This window comes from Sminthopsis crassicaudata, chromosome 4 (genome assembly GCF_048593235.1).
Source record: "Sminthopsis crassicaudata isolate SCR6 chromosome 4, ASM4859323v1, whole genome shotgun sequence".
NCBI classification, from domain to species: domain Eukaryota; kingdom Metazoa; phylum Chordata; class Mammalia; order Dasyuromorphia; family Dasyuridae; genus Sminthopsis; species Sminthopsis crassicaudata.
In genome coordinates, this window is record NC_133620.1 from 61161696 (window position 1) to 61181908 (window position 20213).

The following is a 20213-nucleotide window of genomic DNA, read 5'->3' on the forward strand; positions in this document are numbered from 1 at the left end:
TGCTCTTACAAGTGATCCTGAAGCAGTCACTTATTTTTAAAGCCTTGTTTTTCTTATCTGTAGAAATGAAGATAATAATACCTGGTTAACTTCTCACATGATTTAAGAGCATTGTAAAGATTAAATGAGATAATGTATAAAAAGTGCTTAGCAACCTTAAGGCCATATGAAGACTGGTAATAAATAATATCCATAGCCTTGCAAATGGAGTATGCTGGGTGTGTCCAGGTATATCCTAAAGTTCTAACAGTTATCTTGCTACAGTGGAGCTACTTGGGATCCAGCCTCCACCAGCAATAGGCTGTTGTGACCCATTGTCTCTAAGAATAGCAGTCACACCCAGAGCTGCAAATCCAGTTTCTGTCATTTACTTCCCACTTGTTAATCCCCTACTTTTTCCCTAAGGTTCTGGTACAGAAGAAGATTCAGTTGATGGATTGAGGAACCACAGGCTCTCCTTGTGGTAGGTGTTGTAGTGCTTTCTCCAGCAGCAGTTTGACAGAACCCAATTCCTGTCGGGCTCAGTCCTTCCTCCTCCTCTTTTTCCTCCTTCTTCCTGCTGCAAGGTTCCCAGTTATTTTTTTTTTTTCCATAGTAACTACTTCTCTTTCCATCTATTGAATCTAGCAGGGAAAGATGAAAGGGGGGAAGGGCAAACCTAGACTGTCTTTGTGGTATAGCATAAACCACACTTTCCCCCCCAGCTTCTATTCTTCATGTATTTCCTGTGGGTAGAGACAAGCCCAGACTCCTCCAGTGCTTTGGCCTCAATTATCCCTTTCCTACTTCAGGACTCAAGCCATTTGAGAAAAACTCAACTGTGAAGGAAAAAATACACTTGGCTTTTAAAATTTTTCTTTGGCTCTGCTGGCCACTTGAAATTCTACACAGTGGGCCCTAGAACACTAGATGATGTAGACATAGAAAGCAAAAAAGCTAAAAATTATCATTGTTAAAGAATATACTTCTGGTAACCAATCCTTAAACTCTACTGCCAGGCCTTTATGTCAAAGTTCAGGGCCAGGAGACTGTTCAGTCTACAAAATGCTTTTTTTTTGGCCAAAAAGTTAAATTTTTAAAAGGTTGTTATTCTGTATTTTACAGGAAATGAAAAGGTTGATTAAAAGTTTAACTGGTAATTTTTTTAATTGAATGTGTTTTAATTTCTTCAGTTTCCTTTATGAATAAAAGTAATTTCATTTGTGATTTAGTGTAATATATATATATATATATATATATATATATATATATATATATATATATATATATATAAATCCTTAAAAGAATTTGTGATGTCATTGATTAAAGAGACTATTTCAACAATGCAAATCATAACTCATCCTTGTCTATCCTTGTCTATATACTCCCATATGGTCCTTTAGTGAGATTTTTTTGACATAGAAACCAATAGAACAAAGAAGTATTAGGTAGACTCATAGACATGAAGAATATATACATACATACATACATACAGCATTGCACACACCTGTGTCAAAAGACATGTCAACAGAATTATTATTACAGGCTTGGTGAGAATATAGAACTTTAAGCACATACTACATAACCCTAAATTCACAGAATCAACTTTGAAAAGGAATCAGAAACCACCTAGTCCAACCCTTATTTGAACAGGAATCCTCTTAGCAATATCCCTAGTACTCATGAGTTTAGATTTGAAGGGAGAGGGATCTAATACCCATTTCACTTTTGGACAATTGTGTTAAGAATATTTGCTTTGCTTTGTTTTAATTTGCTTTCCCAATGAGGTAGAATGTGTCTTTGTAACTTCTCCTCATGGCTCCTGGTGCAGCTATTTGGGGACCCGAAAAACAAAGCTAGTATTTCACTGTAACATAAATACTATATAGCATTTGTGAATTGGGTATCATATATACATCTCCAAAAATTCATATCAAAAAGAGGGCACTGGAGAAACACATGGTGAGTGAGACCAAGCTACCATATGTTACCAAGGAAGTCTTTGAATAACAGAAATCAAATATGTTTTCAAAAATGTATATATAGAAAGAGCATTGGTTGAGTCCATTGGAAAGAACAAAAGATGACAGATAAATGGTCAAGATGCTCCAGTAATATCACTAAAACATCAGGAGAAATTGAAGGTCTTTATCATATAATATGGAACCACTTCCATCTCCAATGTGATATGACTGCATTGCAATCTCATTCACTAGAGGGAATTTTCTAATTTAGATCTGTGATCTCTGAATATGTGTCAAAAACAGATATGAGAGGTCCTGTATCTACAGCCAAGTTAGTATATTCATTTCTGCAAAAACTTTCATTAAATAGTAATTAGTTTTATTACTACAGTAATGTTTTACATTTATATTCATCAGAATGTAGCTTCCCTCCAGTTCCTCCACTTTCTGAGAGAGAGAGAGAGAGAGAGAGAGAGAGAGAGAGAGAGAGAGAGAGAGAGAGAGAGAGAGAGAGAGAAGGAGAGGGAGAGAGAGAGAAGGAGAGGAGAGAGAGAGAGAGAGAGAGAGAGAGAGAGAGAGAGAGAGAGAGAGAGAGAGAGAGAGAGAGAGAGAAGGAGAGGGAGAGAGAGAGAGAGAGAGAGAGAGAGAGAGAGAGAGAGAGAGAGAGAGAAACTTTCAGTATATGTATGGGAAGCAGTTAAAGAGTTTCATAATCAGACTAAGGACTGCTCTCTGTCTCTTTGTGTGTGTGTGTGTGTGTGTGTGTGTGTGTGTGTGTATAGGTGTGTGTGTGTGTCTCTCTCTCTCTGTCTCTGTTTCTCTCTTAAAATAACTGGGGAAGAATTCCCCCCACAACAAGAATATGGAGGTGTGACAGGTTTCTGCCAGAATCGGTGACCATAAGAACGAAGAGTTGAGCTGTTAGAAGTGGTTTTCAATGAGCCACACTTGAAAAATTCCTTTGTCTTTTTAAAGCATTTCCCAAAATACCAGGAGAGATAGTAACTGGAAGGTCACTTGAAATCATTCAGAAAGGCATTTTGACATTTTTTACTTCTTCTACCAGAACAAAAAAAAAAAGGTATCACAAAGAGCTGGTGAGGAAGGGAGCACCTGCAAGGTCACAATCTTATATTTACACCTAAGGGCATGATAGAAAGTACTAGGCTTGGAATCAGCACTCCTGGGTTCAAATTCTCACTCTACATCTTATTAAATGTATGGTATTATAGCAATACAATCTATTGCTCATTAACTCAATTCAGATTATGAATGTGACCATATAATGCAAACATATTATAATAGAATGGCTTGCAGAAAGTAGAAAAGATTAGGAGCACTGCCCTACTGAATGATGTGGGAAATTTTTAACAATGATCTTGTAATACATACTTTCAAAGAAAATGCTTTTTGGTTTTATAGGCATAAATCTTAATTAAATTCAGATTGAGGAATGCAAACAGGTAAATGTAAATTGATGCACCATGAAAGCAGGAATAGTGGTTAGAATATAGAGTGCAAATGAGACTGATTCCTATGGGCCAATGATCCTAAAATGTCTGTCATCTCAGGATGCTGTAAGAAAAATTTCCCATATCCAAAGTCAAGGCAAGGAACTGGGATTTCAGAAAGATTATACTTTTTTTTTTTTTTTTGCTTTGCTCACATAATTCCATCAACTAACAAATTATGATTAATCTAAAATCTACCTCAACCAAGTGAGAACCAATTAACCCTGTAATATTCTCTCTAAAATGTAGTATTCTCTGTTGAGGTTTCCTTGGAGTCTCTGGAAGGAGCCTTCTTTTCAGTTCAGTAATCACCACAAGTGCAGTCAGGGATTAAAGTCCAAATCCTTTATTGTCCCCTTCAAAGTCCTGTTTCCTTCACTTGGGGCTCAGTTAGTTTTCTGCAGGCCTTCTGGATCTTGGTTTCAGTGGAGAAGCAAGGAGGACAGTCTGCCATCACTTTTCTGTCTTCCTCATTCTTCTTCCAGCTGAGTTTGTCTGAGCTTATGTCCTCTCTCATCATAGGTGTGAATCTTGTGGAATTATAGTAAGTACTAAGTACATGTACTGAACTAGAGAACTGTTAAGCGCCTTGCTAAACAATCATTGTTTCTATCAATTCCACTGACTTAGCATCTTGTTTCAAGTTCTGGCCCATAACAGACCCCATGGTCGAACCTGTTTTACTTAGGTTAGGCTGGTATCCCTAGAAATCAACAAGCATTTATTAGGCACCTGTTGTGCCAGGCAGTGTACTAAGCACAGAGGATTCAAATAAAAGCCAAAAATTAACTTCTGATCACAAGTGGTTAAAGGAGATCTGTATAAGGACTCTCTTTGGAGAATCATCATTGACAACTTCCTTTCCTCCCCAGACACATAAGGCTTTGAGTTTATGCAGTTAATTTTGGAAGTTTTCTGATCTAATGTGACTAGTTGCTGTGATAAATACTGAAATTAAGGAAAGGAGAGTGACCTTTTATCTGAATTTCTGTTTCTTTTTTAACCTCGGGAAATAGATGATAATTTATTCTATATTGCTAGTAATGTCATTTTTCTTGTATCCCATGGTCCACAAATTTCTCACTGTATATATTTTTTTTCCTGAGACAATTAGGGTTAAGCGACTTGCCAGGGTCACATAGCTAGGCAGTGTTAAGTGTCTAGACTAGATTTGAACTCAGGTCATCCTGACTTCAGGGCCAGTGCTCTATCTACTTTCTCACTTTATTCTAATCCCTATCCTGAATCACTGAATTTCTCTATTAAGCCTGGACTAGAATATTTTTCATGATGGGCAAGTGTTCTAGAATCATAGATTTTGAGAATTATAAAGGACCTCATGAGCTTTCTAATCTAATCCATATGCCAAAGGAATCCACATTATAATATATCCAACAAGTATTCATTCAGGCTCTGTTTGAAGGCTTATAAGGAGCTTAAACATCTCTATAGTTGGACAATTCCAATAGTTAGCCACGTTTTTTCATTTTTATTTTTTTCCTGAAATTAGGAGCTGTCTCTATGTATATTTCAACCATTGTTCTCTGTACTGTTCCCTGAATCCAAATAAAACCAATTTAATTCCTCTTCTATTTTCTTTCAAATTCTTAAGCACAACGATCATGTCCAGTTCCTCAGCTGATTGTAAAATGCCTTGGTTTGTAGCCCTTACAATATCCTGGTTACCTCTTTTAAATATTCTCCATCTTATATTGATGCCCACAATTGAGCATAATACTCCAGGTAAGGTCTGAAGAGGGCAGATGATACATTGGACTAACACCTCTCTTCTTCTGGAAGCTATGCACTTTGAAGATTTCATTTACTTTTTTGCCTGCTACATCATACTTCTAATTCAACAATTACTGAATTAGAATGAATCAGTGAATTACAAAACCACAGAATTGGAGACCTCACACTCAGCAGACCGCACACTACAGGAATTCCCACTCTAACATATCCCACAAAAGTTTATCTAACCCCTACCTTCTTAACCTGTGGGTTGCAGTTCCATATAGGGTATTGTAAATGAATGTGGGGATCACAAAATTATAATTTTATTTTCAGTAAGTGTTTGATTTGTGCTTATATGATTTTACTGTTTGCAGGTGTGTTTTCCTAAACTTATGGGTTTATGGTGGTCAGTTTCACAAGATTTACAACTATTTACATGAGCTGGTATGAGTATTCTAAGATTTGTACAAAGAATTTCACTTTCCAAACCCATCAGATCTTCATAAACTAAATTCAGGTTATAGGTTCAATCTACCTTAGTTAATAATTTTATAAGAAACCATATAGTCCCCCACAATAAGGAGATTTGTTTAGAGGTAGGTAATCCGTTAAACTAGAATTCCCAAGGAGACTTAGTTTACCTCAGGCTTCCTCAATCAACAGTTTATAGATCTCTCAGAATATCTTCAGCCCATTAAATAATTAGATTCTTCTCTAAACAGTTAAATAAAGGTCCTGAAGATTACCTCAGATATTTCTGTTAGAAGGGCAAGTCTTTTGTTCTCCTTCCCAGAACCAGACTTGAAATTGGGTCTGGAATTATCAAGTGATTAATCTGAGAAAGTCCTCAGTTTCCAGTTACACTCATCCATGTCTGTAAGGGCCCTTTAAATGGGCGGACACAGTGCATCGGGATTGAGGCCCAGAAGTAATTTCTGTGGATATTAGGACTGCCCTTGGGCGGGATCCTGGCCATATTGAGATAGCTTCGTAATGGGTGACTCTCTCGCTGATTGGCTGTGTGTGTGACCTCACAGGCCCTATGTAAGCCCACTGCAGGCAGCAACCGCCCTCTTTAACCTCGTGCTGTTCACCCTGGCTCCTAGCCTGGGTGGCCAAGCCAAGATGGGTAGCCGAAAGAGGTAAGGATTTTGGTAGTGAACACGTGGGTCTTCTGACCAGGTGTTCACTCGGGAACCAACAAGTCAGGGCATCAGTTAGGGCATTATGTGAGTAGGTATAATAAAGGCTTTTAAGATTACATGTGGTTGTTCTTGAGTGCGCTACCGGTTACTAAGCTATAGATTCAAGAGATTGTGGCCAGAGACCTTAGAAGGCCTCAGAGGAGGCGAGCCGGGTAGAGCTCACACTGCAAAGGACAGTGGTCAAAGGTACTCTGGTGGGTCTAGGACAGACTAGTAATTGTAACTGCCAGGAGAGCACGTTACAAATGGCGCCCAACGTGGGGCACATAAGGAATTATCAGGTTTTGAAAATATTTAATATTCAGAATTAAGATTCTGAAAGATCCGGTAGAAACGCCACTTAAGAGGGAAGACAGAGAAGCAATATGGACCCAGGTAAATCTGGGATCAGGCTCAAGGACACAGCTGAACATAATGCTTATTATATAAAGAGGTTAAAGAGCCAGATGGAAGATCTTTTAACAAAGATCACCACTGAAGAACAGCAGGAAGCTTGTAATCAAGCTCCACAAAGGCTATCCCCACACCTATTAGATATAGCTCGGAGAGGGAGCAACCTAGAGCTAATGCGTATGTATGACAGTATAGAGTACGAAATGCCACAGCAAGAGTTGCTGGAATTGCAGGTTAAACTACAGATGGAGATAGAGAAAGAAGAAAAAGCTAGGTTACTACAGATAGAACAGGAAGAGTTCAAACCAGTGGCTGAAACTAAGGAAGGAAATAAACGAACCACATGGACTTCAGTTGTAGAAATTCTTCTTAGCATTTTGTTGGTTTACCTTGTGCATTGTTGTTTTAAGGAATTTATTGATTACTCTTTCATTGAGAAGAAGTTTAGTTCTTTTTATGTGCAAAGCTCAGGTTTGATTTTAAATCAGCCTTTGGGGAATTTTCCAATTCTTCTTCCCTCTGCCTCACCTTCTTGGGCCAAGGGAGAAGGGGGAGGAGGAAAAGGAAGGGCGATAATATCATCAGCACTGCCCATTAATCCATTCAAAACTCCTGTGTCTTCATTTCAAAGGACAGGAGTAGGCTTTATGCCCCAAGGCAAAAAGGAATTGTGGGGTATTGAGTATAATCGGAAAAGTTTTAAAAATACAGTTCAGTTAATTTCTAAGAAACCTTACAGGGACAAGACCTTGCAGTTAGAGAGAGTGGAGTTTTATACTTGTAAAACTGCTAGGATCGTCTTTGGAGAGTTGAAACTCCTCTTTTCTTACCTCGTGGATTTTCCACTTCCACAGGTGAGCTTGATTTCCCAACCCCCTACGGGTACTTATAAAACAGTGTTTATGTCTAGAATGGGTTGGAAAATTGCTGTTTTAATCACTAGAATAAATAGACAGTGTGTGATCTTTGACCCAGGAGGAAAATATCAGATTTATTGATTCACACTCCTGGAGTACAATTCGGTATCAGAAACTCAAACTTTGATTTTTAGGCAAAAGAATTCAGGGATATAGCCGAGTGTTCTAGTAAAGTCATTACTGCACAGACTATGCCCAAGATCTTCTCTTCTAAACAAGAGAAGGGAATTTTGGGATATGTGATTGCTTACAATTTTTAAATTTTGATTTTACATTTTTAAACATTTTTGATTTTACATCTTCAAAGTATTTTGATTTTACATTTTAAAGTTATTTTGGTTTTATATTTTTAATCTATTTCGGTTTTACACTTTTAAATTATTTTGTTTTTACATTTTTAAATTCTTTGCATTTTACCTTAGCAATGCACTTCGGGCATACACAGAAAGTGCAGCTAAGTGACAGACTGACTTTTGTCTGACTTTTGATCTTTTTGACAACAACTTTGTTTCCACTGTGATGTGGAAAGGCCTGGATGGCATTTGGAAAGGCCCAAGTTGGGCCCCGGGGACATTCCTTCCTAGGTGCAGATCCAGCAGCAGAGTTCATCCCCACCAGAGACATTTGTAACCTGGGGATCCAAGAGAAGGACCAGACAACAGCCCAGAGAGACCAGCCAGATGTCCGCAGCCCTTCAGACACTGATGGCAGCGATGCCCCTCCTGACCGTGACACCAGAGACACCAGACACAGTTCCAGTGTTGCAGCTGAAATGGACTGTTTTGGGTGATATGCAATATAAAGACTGTAAATGGACAATGGGCCTGCTTGCTTCTCCCGTGGCCACTTGCCATATGGTGGCCTGGGAAGAGGCTTTGCCCTATGCTTTCTATTGAAGGACTATGCTTTTAAATTAGTGGGTGAAAAACCAACACACCCACCTGTAGTGAGCTGTCGTCTCTAGAAGCTGCCAGATCGCTCTCTGGGAAGAGATCTGCTGTGTCTACTACTCAAATCTCTCCGACAGATTCTTCTTCCTGTAGTGAACCGTTGTCTCCAGGCAGTTGCTGTTAACTCTTGTCCTTAGAAGTGACTTCCCTTCCTGCAGAGAGCCCCGTCAAGCCTGATGCAATGCAGAGTCTTTCTTCTTGAATCGTGGCTCTGAATCTCCTCCAGCTCTTATCCTTCTCCAGGCCGATCTGCTCTGCGCCCAGTGCTGTCCTCTCTTTTATTCTCCCAGAGAATGGGCGTGGGATAATGCAAGGGCTTCTGGGAAGAACCACCTCAGCCAATGAGCTTGCCCCCTCTTATCAAGTCAACCTGAGTTCTCACCTTGTAACTATCCAGACAACCTCAGTTCTCACTTAGTAATCCTAACATCTCCCCCTTTCTTTTGATTTAGAACATAGGACAGTCATGACCTTGAAACATAAATCCATCAATATGGGAAGTATTACAGATAATTACATAAATGACCTTGAAACATAAATCCATCAATATGGGAAGTATTACAGATAATTACATAAATTACATAAGCACATAGTAACATAGTAACATAACACATGCTAGAAGTATATAACATAATCATAAATTGAAAATTTATAAATGTCCATAAGTCCATTGTCCATTAGTCTCATCTTGTGTGAGGAAGTCCAATGATTCCTGCTGGTTTTTAAAGTTCTTTAACAGTCTTCTTATTATCCATGCTCTTTCAGTGTCAGATGTTTCTTAGATCTTCTCCTTTATTTTGAGGTCTTTCTCTTTTTCTGTCTCTCTCTGATGGACAAGGCGAATATGACTTGTTGGCACCCATCTGATTCCTTCTCCAGCTGAAGAAATACAAGCAAACCCTCTCTCCCAGGCAGTTAACCTATCTAATTACCTTCTATTTACGACTTTCTAAATCTCTTCTCATCATCTGGCAATTACATTGGAATTGTTTGCACTGGACACAGCCATGTTGGTTTAAAAGGCCTGTATTCTCCCCAAGTGTAATCCATTTTTGCAATCTGATTGCCTTTTGGCTCACTTATCAGGTAATCCCTTTCTGCCATGTGATTACTTTTCTGCTGATTGATTAAATCAGAGTCCTGGCCTTCTAAAAGTTCTTTGGGTGTAACATCAGCTGCCATCATGCCCCAAGTCTTTTTTGCCTGGGGCCCTGGATTTGGGCCCCTCATCCTATTTCCCTGAATTAGTTTACACTCTGATGCCCAATGGAGTCCTCTGTTGCATTTTGGACATGGGGTTTTAGGTCTTCTCTCACCCTGTCTTCTCACTGTATCTCCATACCTACACTGAGCTCTTAGATGTCCAATTTTTCCACATTGAAAACATCGCCGAGTTTCTCTAGAAGTCCCTTGCCATGAGGGACCCTGCCTTTCCACATTCATCATTGTCCGGGTGTAAAAAGCATTTGTTCCCACTGTAGCACAGCGTCTTATGATCTCCTCTAAAGGAGCATCTTTGTCTAATCCCCATATAATTCTTTTGCAAATCTCATTGGCATTTTCCTTAGCCAGATGTCTGGTCATTATTTCTGTAGCTGAATTTTCTCCAATAGTTCTTTTGACAGCAGTTTGCAAACGTCCCACAAAATCTGCAAAAGGTTCATTGGGACCTTGCTGTATTTTAGTGAAAGCCTCTCCGCGATCTTTCTGTCCAGGGAGGACACCCCAAGCTTTTATTGCAGCCTTAGCAATTTGTTCATATATTGTCATGGTATAATTAATCTGTTCCGAATTCTCTCCATACTGACCTTCACCAGCTAAGTGCTCAAAAGTGAATTGTGTGTTAACTCCTATTTCCAAATTGCATCTGACTTGAATTTTACATAATTCATGAAATTCCGAAAGCCATAATAAATTTTCTCCAGGTTCCAGGCATATCCTTGCTATGGATTTCCAATCATTCGGGGTTAGGACTTCATAAGACAAACCATCTAGTAACATTTTGACATAAGCTGATGTAGTCCCATAAAGGGTACAACCTTTTTTCAAATCCTTAATTTTATTCAAATCTAAAGGTGCATATCTTCTCATTTTATGACCTACAGAATCAATATTTTCAATCACAGGATATGCATGTATAAAATCACTTATATCCTGTCCTTCTCTCTTAGCTTTAACCAATGCTTTTTCTAATCTTGTCATAGGCTTAGGCTGCTTCACAGGCAATTCTGTTTGTGTTTCTGCCTCTTCCCCTCTTTCTTCCTCCATCTCTGAAGGTGGGGTTGATGTGGGCCTGTCAATAATCTGTTCTCTAGGCAGGGTTGAAGCTTCTTCAAGAGAATCATACCATAATTCCTCATTTAAATCTTCTTGCTCTAGGGAAAGATCTTGATCTTTCCTTTTTTCCTCACACTTCCTCCTCTGTTCATTTTTCCTTCTCCTACAACTTGCTTGATAGTTTAAGGCTAATTGAACTATGTTGTAGATATAAAATACTTCTGCAGAAATTGAACGAGGCCCATTTTTTGCTTGAAATTCTTTCATTTCATATCCCACTAGCTTCCATTTATCTACATCTATCTTTTCTTCCTCTAAGAACCAAGGGGATGTACGTCTTAATGCAGCCAAGAGTTTAGCAATCTGTACCCAGGTTACAAGTAAACTCTGCTCCTCAATTATCTTGATTATACTCTCTATAGTACCACTCCTGAATGGAGCTGAGGTTGCTTCTGGGGCTGGGGTTGAGTCGGCTGAGGTCCAGGGATTGAATTTAGCTAACATGTGCCCCATTTCAGCTATAAGAGATTCCTGGTTTAGCCCTCAACAAGTTAAGTTCCTTATTTATCTATTAGCACGCTCACTTAATCTTTAACAAAGTTTCCTCGTTACTCACGGTTCTGGGTCAGAGAGACTGAGATCTAGATCGGAAGCTTTTCCACTGGAATCAGGACTGTGTCTGTCCCTGTTCGGGCGCCAAATTGCAAAGGTCTGGTCTAGCTCCTCTTGTCAGGATAAGCAAAAGTCCTTGCCCCACGTGTGGACGCCAAATGTAGTGAGCTGTCGTCTCTAGAAGCTGCCAGATCGCTCTCTGGGAAGAGATCTGCTGTGTCTACTACTCAAATCTCTCAGACAGATTCTTCTTCCTGTAGTGAACCGTTGTCTCCAGGCAGTTGCTGTTAACTCTTGTCCTTAGAAGTGACTTCCCTTCCTGCAGAGAGCCCCGTCAAGCCTGATGCAATGCAGAGTCTTTCTTCTTGAATCGTGGCTCTGAATCTCCTCCAGCTCTTATCCTTCTCCAGGCCGATCTGCTCTGCGCCCAGTGCTGTCCTCTCTTTTATTCTCCCAGAGAATGGGCGTGGGATAATGCAAGGGCTTCTGGGAAGAACCACCTCAGCCAATGAGCTTGCCCCCTCTTATCAAGTCAACCTGAGTTCTCACCTTGTAACTATCCAGACAACCTCAGTTCTCACTTAGTAATCCTAACACCCACCTGCCATTGTTATTGAGACAATGTTACTGGACATGACTTTGCTTATGTGCACCTGTGAAACTAGAATTGTTCTAGAATTGTGAAAAGTGCAATAGAGAATTGTGATAAGCTAGAATTGTTCTAGGATTGTGAAAAGTGCAATAGAGAATTGTGATAAAGCTAGAATTGTTCTAGAATTGTGAAAAAGTGCAATTGAGAATTGTGATAAACTAGAATTGTTCTAGGATTGTGACAAGTGCAATTGAGAATTGTGATAAGCTAGAATTGTTCTAGGAGTGTGAAAAGTGCAACAGAAAATTGTAAGAAACTAGAATTGGTCTAGAACTGTGATAAATGTAACTAGAATTGTGACAACCTACCTACTGATATTTGTTAACTAGAATTGTGATGTTTTACCTTGTTGACTTCCCACCTCAGTGTTGACATCCTACCTCATTGGCATCCAATCTCTTTGGCCTATTATCTCGAGTATGACTTTGATGAATGGGCTGAACATTTGGGCCACTGTTGAGCCTGGTTCTCATTGTCATACTTCTGTTTACTGATCTGCTGCTTTGTACCTTCTTGGGCATAACACTCTGTCATCTCATGGACCAAGTGAACTATAGCTGGTGCTAAAAGTTTAGCTTGGTGAGATGTGCGGTTCCCGCAAAACAAGAGAAAGGGAATTGTAAGGGCCCTTTAAATGGGGCGGACACAGTGCATCGGGATTGAGGCCCAGAAGTAATTTCTGTGGATATTAGGACTGCCCTTGGGCGGGATCCTGGCCATATTGAGATAGTTTTGTAATGGGTGACTCTCTCGCTGATTGGCTGTGTGTGTGACCTCACAGGCCCTATGTAAGCCCACTGCAGGCAGCAACCGCCCTCTTTAACCTCGTGCTGTTCACCCTGGCTCCTAGCCTGGGTGGCCAAGCCAAGATGGGTAGCCGAAAGAGGTAAGGATTTTGGTAGTGAACACGTGGGTCTTCTGACCAGGTGTTCACTCGGGAACCAACAAGTCAGGGCATCAGTTAGGGCATTATGTGAGTAGGTATAATAAAGGCTTTTAAGATTACATGTGGTTGTTCTTGAGTGCGCTACCGGTTACTAAGCTATAGATTCAAGAGATTGTGGCCAGAGACCTTAGAAGGCCTCAGAGGAGGCGAGCCGGGTAGAGCTCACACTGCAAAGGACAGTGGTCAAAGGTACTCTGGTGGGTCTAGGACAGACTAGTAATTGTAACTGCCAGGAGAGCACGTTACACATGTCCCTGAAGGAATGACCACCTTAGGAGTTAGCATGACTAGTTCTTGTGGTAAATGCTAAAGTGAAGGTGAATATCCTATTTGTATAAATTATTTTGTTTTTCATGTTAGAAACTGAATCGTTTTTTCTTTTGCCATTAGCAACAATTTTAATTATAATTATTGGTTCATGAATATATTATTGTATTCTAACTCCAAACTTGCATAACCAGACTGACTTGAGTTAAGCAATAATATATATATATATATATATATATATATATATATATATATATATATATAGTTTCCTGGGGAATGGTGTGTTTGAAGCAAGACAATCTAGAAGAGAAAAATAAGAAAGACTGAGACTTAGCTCATTTTAGTAAGCTGTAGTTTAAAATAAATAAATAAATAAAGATAAACCCTGAGGAAATTTAGCCTCTACTGTGGCATTTACTTCTGGTGCTGCAGTTGCAAATATTGAAGATCCAGAAGAGAAAATTCTTTTCATCAGTCTCAGAAGCTGTTTCATGGTTCATTATTAGAATACATTATGATTTTATAAGAGGAAATAAGGACCCTAGGATCTTTCCATCTGACTTGTATCTGAAACTTTCTCTATGTGTACTATCCCACATTAGAATATGATCTCCCTGAGAGCAGGAACTATCTGAATTTTCTGTTTGTATCCCCAGTGTTTTGCTGTAATAAGTACTCAATAAATGTTTTTATCATGCATACATTCATTCATTGTTCTTGGCATTTAAGGCCAAAATCAAGTCTTAAGACCTTGATTACTTATACAGTTTCCATTTAAATTTCTTATTTTAACTGCCCTTAAAAGAAAAAGAAAGAATAAAGCATGTTGCATTCTGTCTTCTTGTTGTTTTTCCTTCATTCTTAAAGTAGACCATGACCTCAGGGAGGTGATGCCATAACATACAAGTGAATTAGATTTAAATGAGGGAGGGCTGGGCAAGATTACATGTCTCACTTTCTCCTCTGGAGTCATTGGGGATTATGGCAAGATATAGATCAGAATGACTGAAGATAGCTCTGGAGGCAGTGGGGGATGTTAACCTTTTTTAAGCTAAGGTCTTTAGCATGTTTCATTTTGAGTGAGGCAATGCCTAATTATTGATTAAAGCTAGGTAAGAAATAAAGTAGGAAATGGCCTCTTTTACCTGGTTAAAAAAAATCCAATCTGAGAAGGGAAGATCCTCAAGATTTCTGGTCAAAAGAGAAACAATTGCTATTTACTTTCTCTCTGAGTCAATCAGAACCCAAATAATAATGACCAAGTGGGACTTGACATGGGACCTACTGTAGGCCAATCAATGAGAGCTAGAGTGATTTGGATTTAAAGCATGATCCATAAAAAAGAAATCTAACCTGTAAACTCCAAGATATCTTGTGAGAGCATCTGTGGTGATACATCATGTATGCTTAATGTCTAAAGAGACAATTTTGTGGAGTCCAATTGGAGTTGACATAAAGTTTTAAATCCTGGTTTTTCCATTTACTAGGAATATGATAATAGATAAATCACTTAATCTCTCACTATAATGAGAGTTAGGGAAAGGGGAACCCTTCTTGGGTCAGCGCAAGGATAGTCCCGTGAAAGTCCCCTGTAAATGAATTTACAGTCCCGAAAACCTACATTGATTAAAAAATGTTTATTGTAAGGGTTTAGAAGTAAAGTTTAGTTAGTAAGTAAAGTTGAGGGTAGAGGGTAGAGATAAAAGGGCACCAGATTAGGTCCGGTGGGTAGAAACCCTTGGCATGACCAACATAAGGATGCCATGCTTAGGACTTCTGCAAACATGGACTCCAAAGTAGCCCCTTTTATAATGGGGGCTCTTGGTGATCTTGAAGGTGGGTGGAGTCCCAGGCTCCTGGCAGGCTTTCAGCTAGGGTTAGCATTGAACAGAATTCAATGGGTTTAAACTGTGGGGGTTGGGAAAACTCAAGTTAGCTCAGATCTGGTGGGGGGCTGGGGAAAGCCCACTGACCAGGATTTGTAAATCAAAGAGGTTGGGGAATCAGAAAAGGATCTTAAAAGACCTCAATCCCCATCAACTATAAGCAATAATTACTTCAATTAATTAATTAAGGCTTCTAAATATTGTTTACATTTGTATGGGATGTGTGTGGTATCAATAAATCACAATATAATAAAGCTCTTTGAGAACATTAGAAATAGTACTTATTTATATAACAATTTAATCAAAACAATCAATATGTAGGCACTCATGTGAATGTTTAGAGCACATTCTCTGAACTCACTCTTTTCAATCCTTACATTGCTCTAATAGTTGGGTCTGAGGAGCTAGGCTATTGCTTCATCTCCTGTCAAAATCCTCAAGTTTCTTAAGATAAACGCCTGATGAGTTAATTTACCTAATGTCCTAAGCCCCCATCTAGTGTATTCTTCCCAATATCATTGCCAATAATTAGCACAATTTCATATGCAGATGATGGACTATTGTCTATTTCTCCAATATCATTTAAATGATTAATGTCTCCTTCTATAAGGAATAAATTATACATAAAGGGCCCATAAAAAATTCATAAGGATACTGCATACATAAAAAATACTGAGAATAAATAACAAGAATATAATTACAAACAAACCAAGACACTCTTTCCCTTCTCATTATCTCCATAAAGCATAAAGCTTGATTTAACTGAGTTTATTGCAAACATGCCTCCCAAAAAGTTCTCTTCAAATTATGAAATTGCTGATAGACAAGTCATTCCTTATTTGAATGCCAGCTTGATTCTGATGCCAGCTTGATTCACTACTGAGTTCAGTCATACACATTTCTCCTTAGAGTTTTTCTGATTCAGCTATCTCATCTCTATGAGTGTCTATCACAGATTACTAACACTGGATCACTGTTGTATCTTCCAACTATCCAAAACTCATAAAATCTATATACAGAATCAGAGAAGAATAAATATAACAATAACAAAATAATACACAAGAGTGATCATGGATCATATGACAATCATGGTAGATACGGTATATTTAAGTAGTGCTTGCTGTTGATAGTGATATTAACTCTTTCCCCTGAAGCATTGCTGCCTATAAACTCAAAAGCTATCCGAAAAAGAAAAAAATCAAGTTCTTCTTATCCTTTCATTTGCCCATTCAATAAGGGTTCCATAGCTAATTAAAGTGTTTTTTTCACTAGTGAACAGAACAGCAGTCACAGAATGTCTGCCCAAACTGAATCACAGGCAATTTTAATACTTGATATCATGTATTTTCTGTAGCTTGACTGAAGCAGAACAGATTGTACAAACATAATAGACAAGACCCTTATGGGTTCTTCCCCTATTATACATTTTCATTTTAAAAAAAAACACCACTTATAAAATATTTTAAAGCAAAGATCTTTTGGAAAGCATATAGAAAAGTCTTCAGAATGGAGGGGGGAAAAGTTGAAAATCATTGAAAAAATGAAATTAAAAGTTGAGAAAATAGTAAAATTAAGTATATTTTAGTGAGATCCTACTACATGATTGTCATGTTTTGCTTTTTTTTTCCAAACACAATTGAGAGAGATAATTCTAAGCCAGGATTCTTGGTTAGGGAAAATATTACTCTCACTTGATATTAAAGGTTTGAAGATCAGAGGTAACATTCTAGGGTGATATTTTTTTTCTTCTATCTTTTGATTCAACTCAACAGTTTTTTTTTTTCAAGTGCATAAATCTAGGCAGAATACTCTGCAAGGTGCTGAGAGTGGCGAGGTGAGGGATATAAAGTTATTACATGGAATTTATAGAATAATAAACTTAAAGCTAGGTAAGGGAAGAGAGGCGAAGGGAGAGAAGGAGCAGTGTCAGAAGAGAGAAGGGAGGCTACTTAAGAGATGTTGCAAAGGTGATTTCAATAGATTGTGGCATCAGATAGGGTATAAGAGTAAGAGGTAGTTAGAAATCAAGTATGCTACACTCAAGTTGCAAATCTGAGGAACTGAGTAGATGGTGTTGCCTTCTACAGTAATAAGGAAATTGGAGAGGAGAGATTTAGGGGAAAAGATAATGAGGTCACTGTCTTTCCTCAACAATGTGGAGATTCAACAATTTTAATAGACTTGGGGTGGGAAATGCTATCCACAACAAGAGAAAGAATTATGAAGACAGAATGTAAATCAAAGCATACTATTTTCATTTTTGTTTGTTTGTTTTTCTTTCTTATGTTTTTTTCTCTACATTGATTCCCCATTCCTTTTCCCCTACTGTTAATTGCTGTTTCAAACTTTGTCTCATAAGCATCTTAAACTTAACATGTACTCAACAGCACTTGTTATTCCCCACCCCTACCCTTGCCCAAATCCTTGTGACCTTGCAAATCACCACTTTCAAATGGAGAATAATGATTTGCATAAAGAACAAAATTTTATTTATTTATTTTTATTTTTGAATTTTAATTTTTCCAACTAATAAAAATCTATTTTCTCTTCCATTTAACCTTCTTATCTTTTACTAAGTGAAAATCCAAATCTAACACCCTTATTAATCATATCTATTAGCTTACTTAATTCCCCTCTTACAGTGAATCCAAGAGAACTGATGAAAATATCAATTGAGATCATATAGAGCACAAAGAGAATACAGGACATTGCTTTGGGGGACCCCTACAATTAGTCAGCATGGCACAGCTAAAGATTTTTTAAAGTAACTTGAAAAGGAGCAATAACACATATAGGAAAAGAACCAGGAAAAAGCAGTATGATGAAAACTCAGAGAAGAGAGAATATATAAGATCAACATATGATCCCACAGAATCAAAAATGTCAAAAGTTATGTGGATTTCAAGAAGGATGAGGAATAGCTATCAGATTTAGCAATTAAGATAATAATGATAACTTTGGAGAGGACATACAGTTGAACTGAATGGTGAGATGAGAAGCCAGACTACAGAAACTTTAGAAGAGAGAGAAAGGAAAGGAAGTAGAGAAGTCACATGTAGATGGTTTCTGAAGCTATGAAGAGAGAATATATAGAATTATAGCAAGCAGGAGTAGTTGGATCAAGGGAGTGTTTTAGTCTAAAAAGTCTATGGAATGTCAATGGAATTTCTAGTGACTGCATGGAAGAATAGGTTATGGGAATTGAGCATATTGAGAAACTGAAAAGTTTCAGCATAGATACATCTTTTGCAGTCCCCAAATTGAGGAGATAAGATAATCATTCACTGAGTTCATTAAGAAAGGAAGAAGAATGTTCTGAATGTGGACAAATATTAACCATTAGAACTTGGATTAGCAATAAAGCTGGATAATATGAGTCTCAAGGGAGGAAAAGTTTCCTCCGTTGTGGTGTAGTGTGGTAAAGGGATAATCTGGAAGTGGAAGGTATGGTGGTAAAGAGATAATCTGGAAGTAACAATGGGGAACAAGAAAGATTATGACTTTCTAACCATACCAAGAGAATCAATGGAGGTTGAGGGGAGGGGAGATAAGAACAGCTAAAAATTGGAAAGTAAAACTGCATCATGAAAAGGGAATCATAAATATGCACATACTTATAACACAAAGGATAATAGAATTATATATTTAGAGATGAAGGGAACCAATAAAGACATTGAGTCCAAATACTTCATTTTGCAGTTGAAGACACTGTTACAAATGACTTGCCCACTCATGAAGTTAGTAAGTGTCTGAAAGGTATCCAGTTGTAAAGAGTTTTAAAAGCCAACAAAGGAGTTTTTATTTGATACTGCACATAATAATAGGGAGTCACTAGAGATCACTGAGGAGCAGCTAAGTGGCACAGGAGATCAAATACTGGGCCTGGAGTCAAGAGGACATCTTCCTGAGTTCAATAGTCTAATAGTGAAAGAATCTAGGAGAAAGAAAAAATTTTAAGATGACGTTTTTTCCTTTGAGGCAGACAATACAGAGGGATTAGTAGTATGAGCAATCAGATCTGGAATAGAAAATATGGGACATGGCAGGCTCAAGGGGAGAGACTGGCAGTGTTAAGGAATATAAACATAAGTGTGCCCTTGAAGATGAGGAACAAAGTTTCTACCTTGGTACCCAAGGATTCAGAACCACTGGAATGTGAAGGGGATTGAAGGAATGGAGATATATTAACCATTGGGGAATGCATCCATACTCAATTATCAATGGTTGGAAAGATGTCAGTTGAGTCATGTTATTAGAATGTTTGAAATCCATCCTGGAACTCCAACCACACTTCATCCTGTAGAAGAACAACAGGAAGCTCATCAAAGGAAAGTCAAGAAATGACTAAGGAATCGCAGCCTGGTCAGGAAGCAGAAGTGAAGGACTTTGTTGGAGAATACTAAATATTTATCTATTCAACTTGACCAATATTTATCTATTCAATGGGAGAATCCTATTGAATTGTCTCATTCAGAATATAAAGCAACACATCCCAAATTCCACAAACTTTAATCATCTGCAATATTCAAGTTCTGAATTAGATACAAAGACATAGTTCCTATTCTCAAAGAGCTTAAATCTAATAAGAGAGAAATCATAAATATGCATATAATTATAACAAAAAGGATAATAGAATCATATATTTAGAGATGAAGGGAACCAATGAAAACATTGAGTCCAAATATTTCATTTTGCACATGAAGACACTAAGTTACAAAGGGAATAAGTGACTTGCCCACTCATGAAGTTAGTGAGTATCTGATTCAAAACCTGGGGGAAATTTTTCACATTTCCGGGACTTGGTTACCTTATTTCTTAGACTAGTTAACTTTTGAGGATTGTTAAAGTTCTAAATCTGTGATTCTCTGCTCCTACTTAGGTTACATCCTTATAGGTATCCTAAAACAGTAGGTTAAAGGG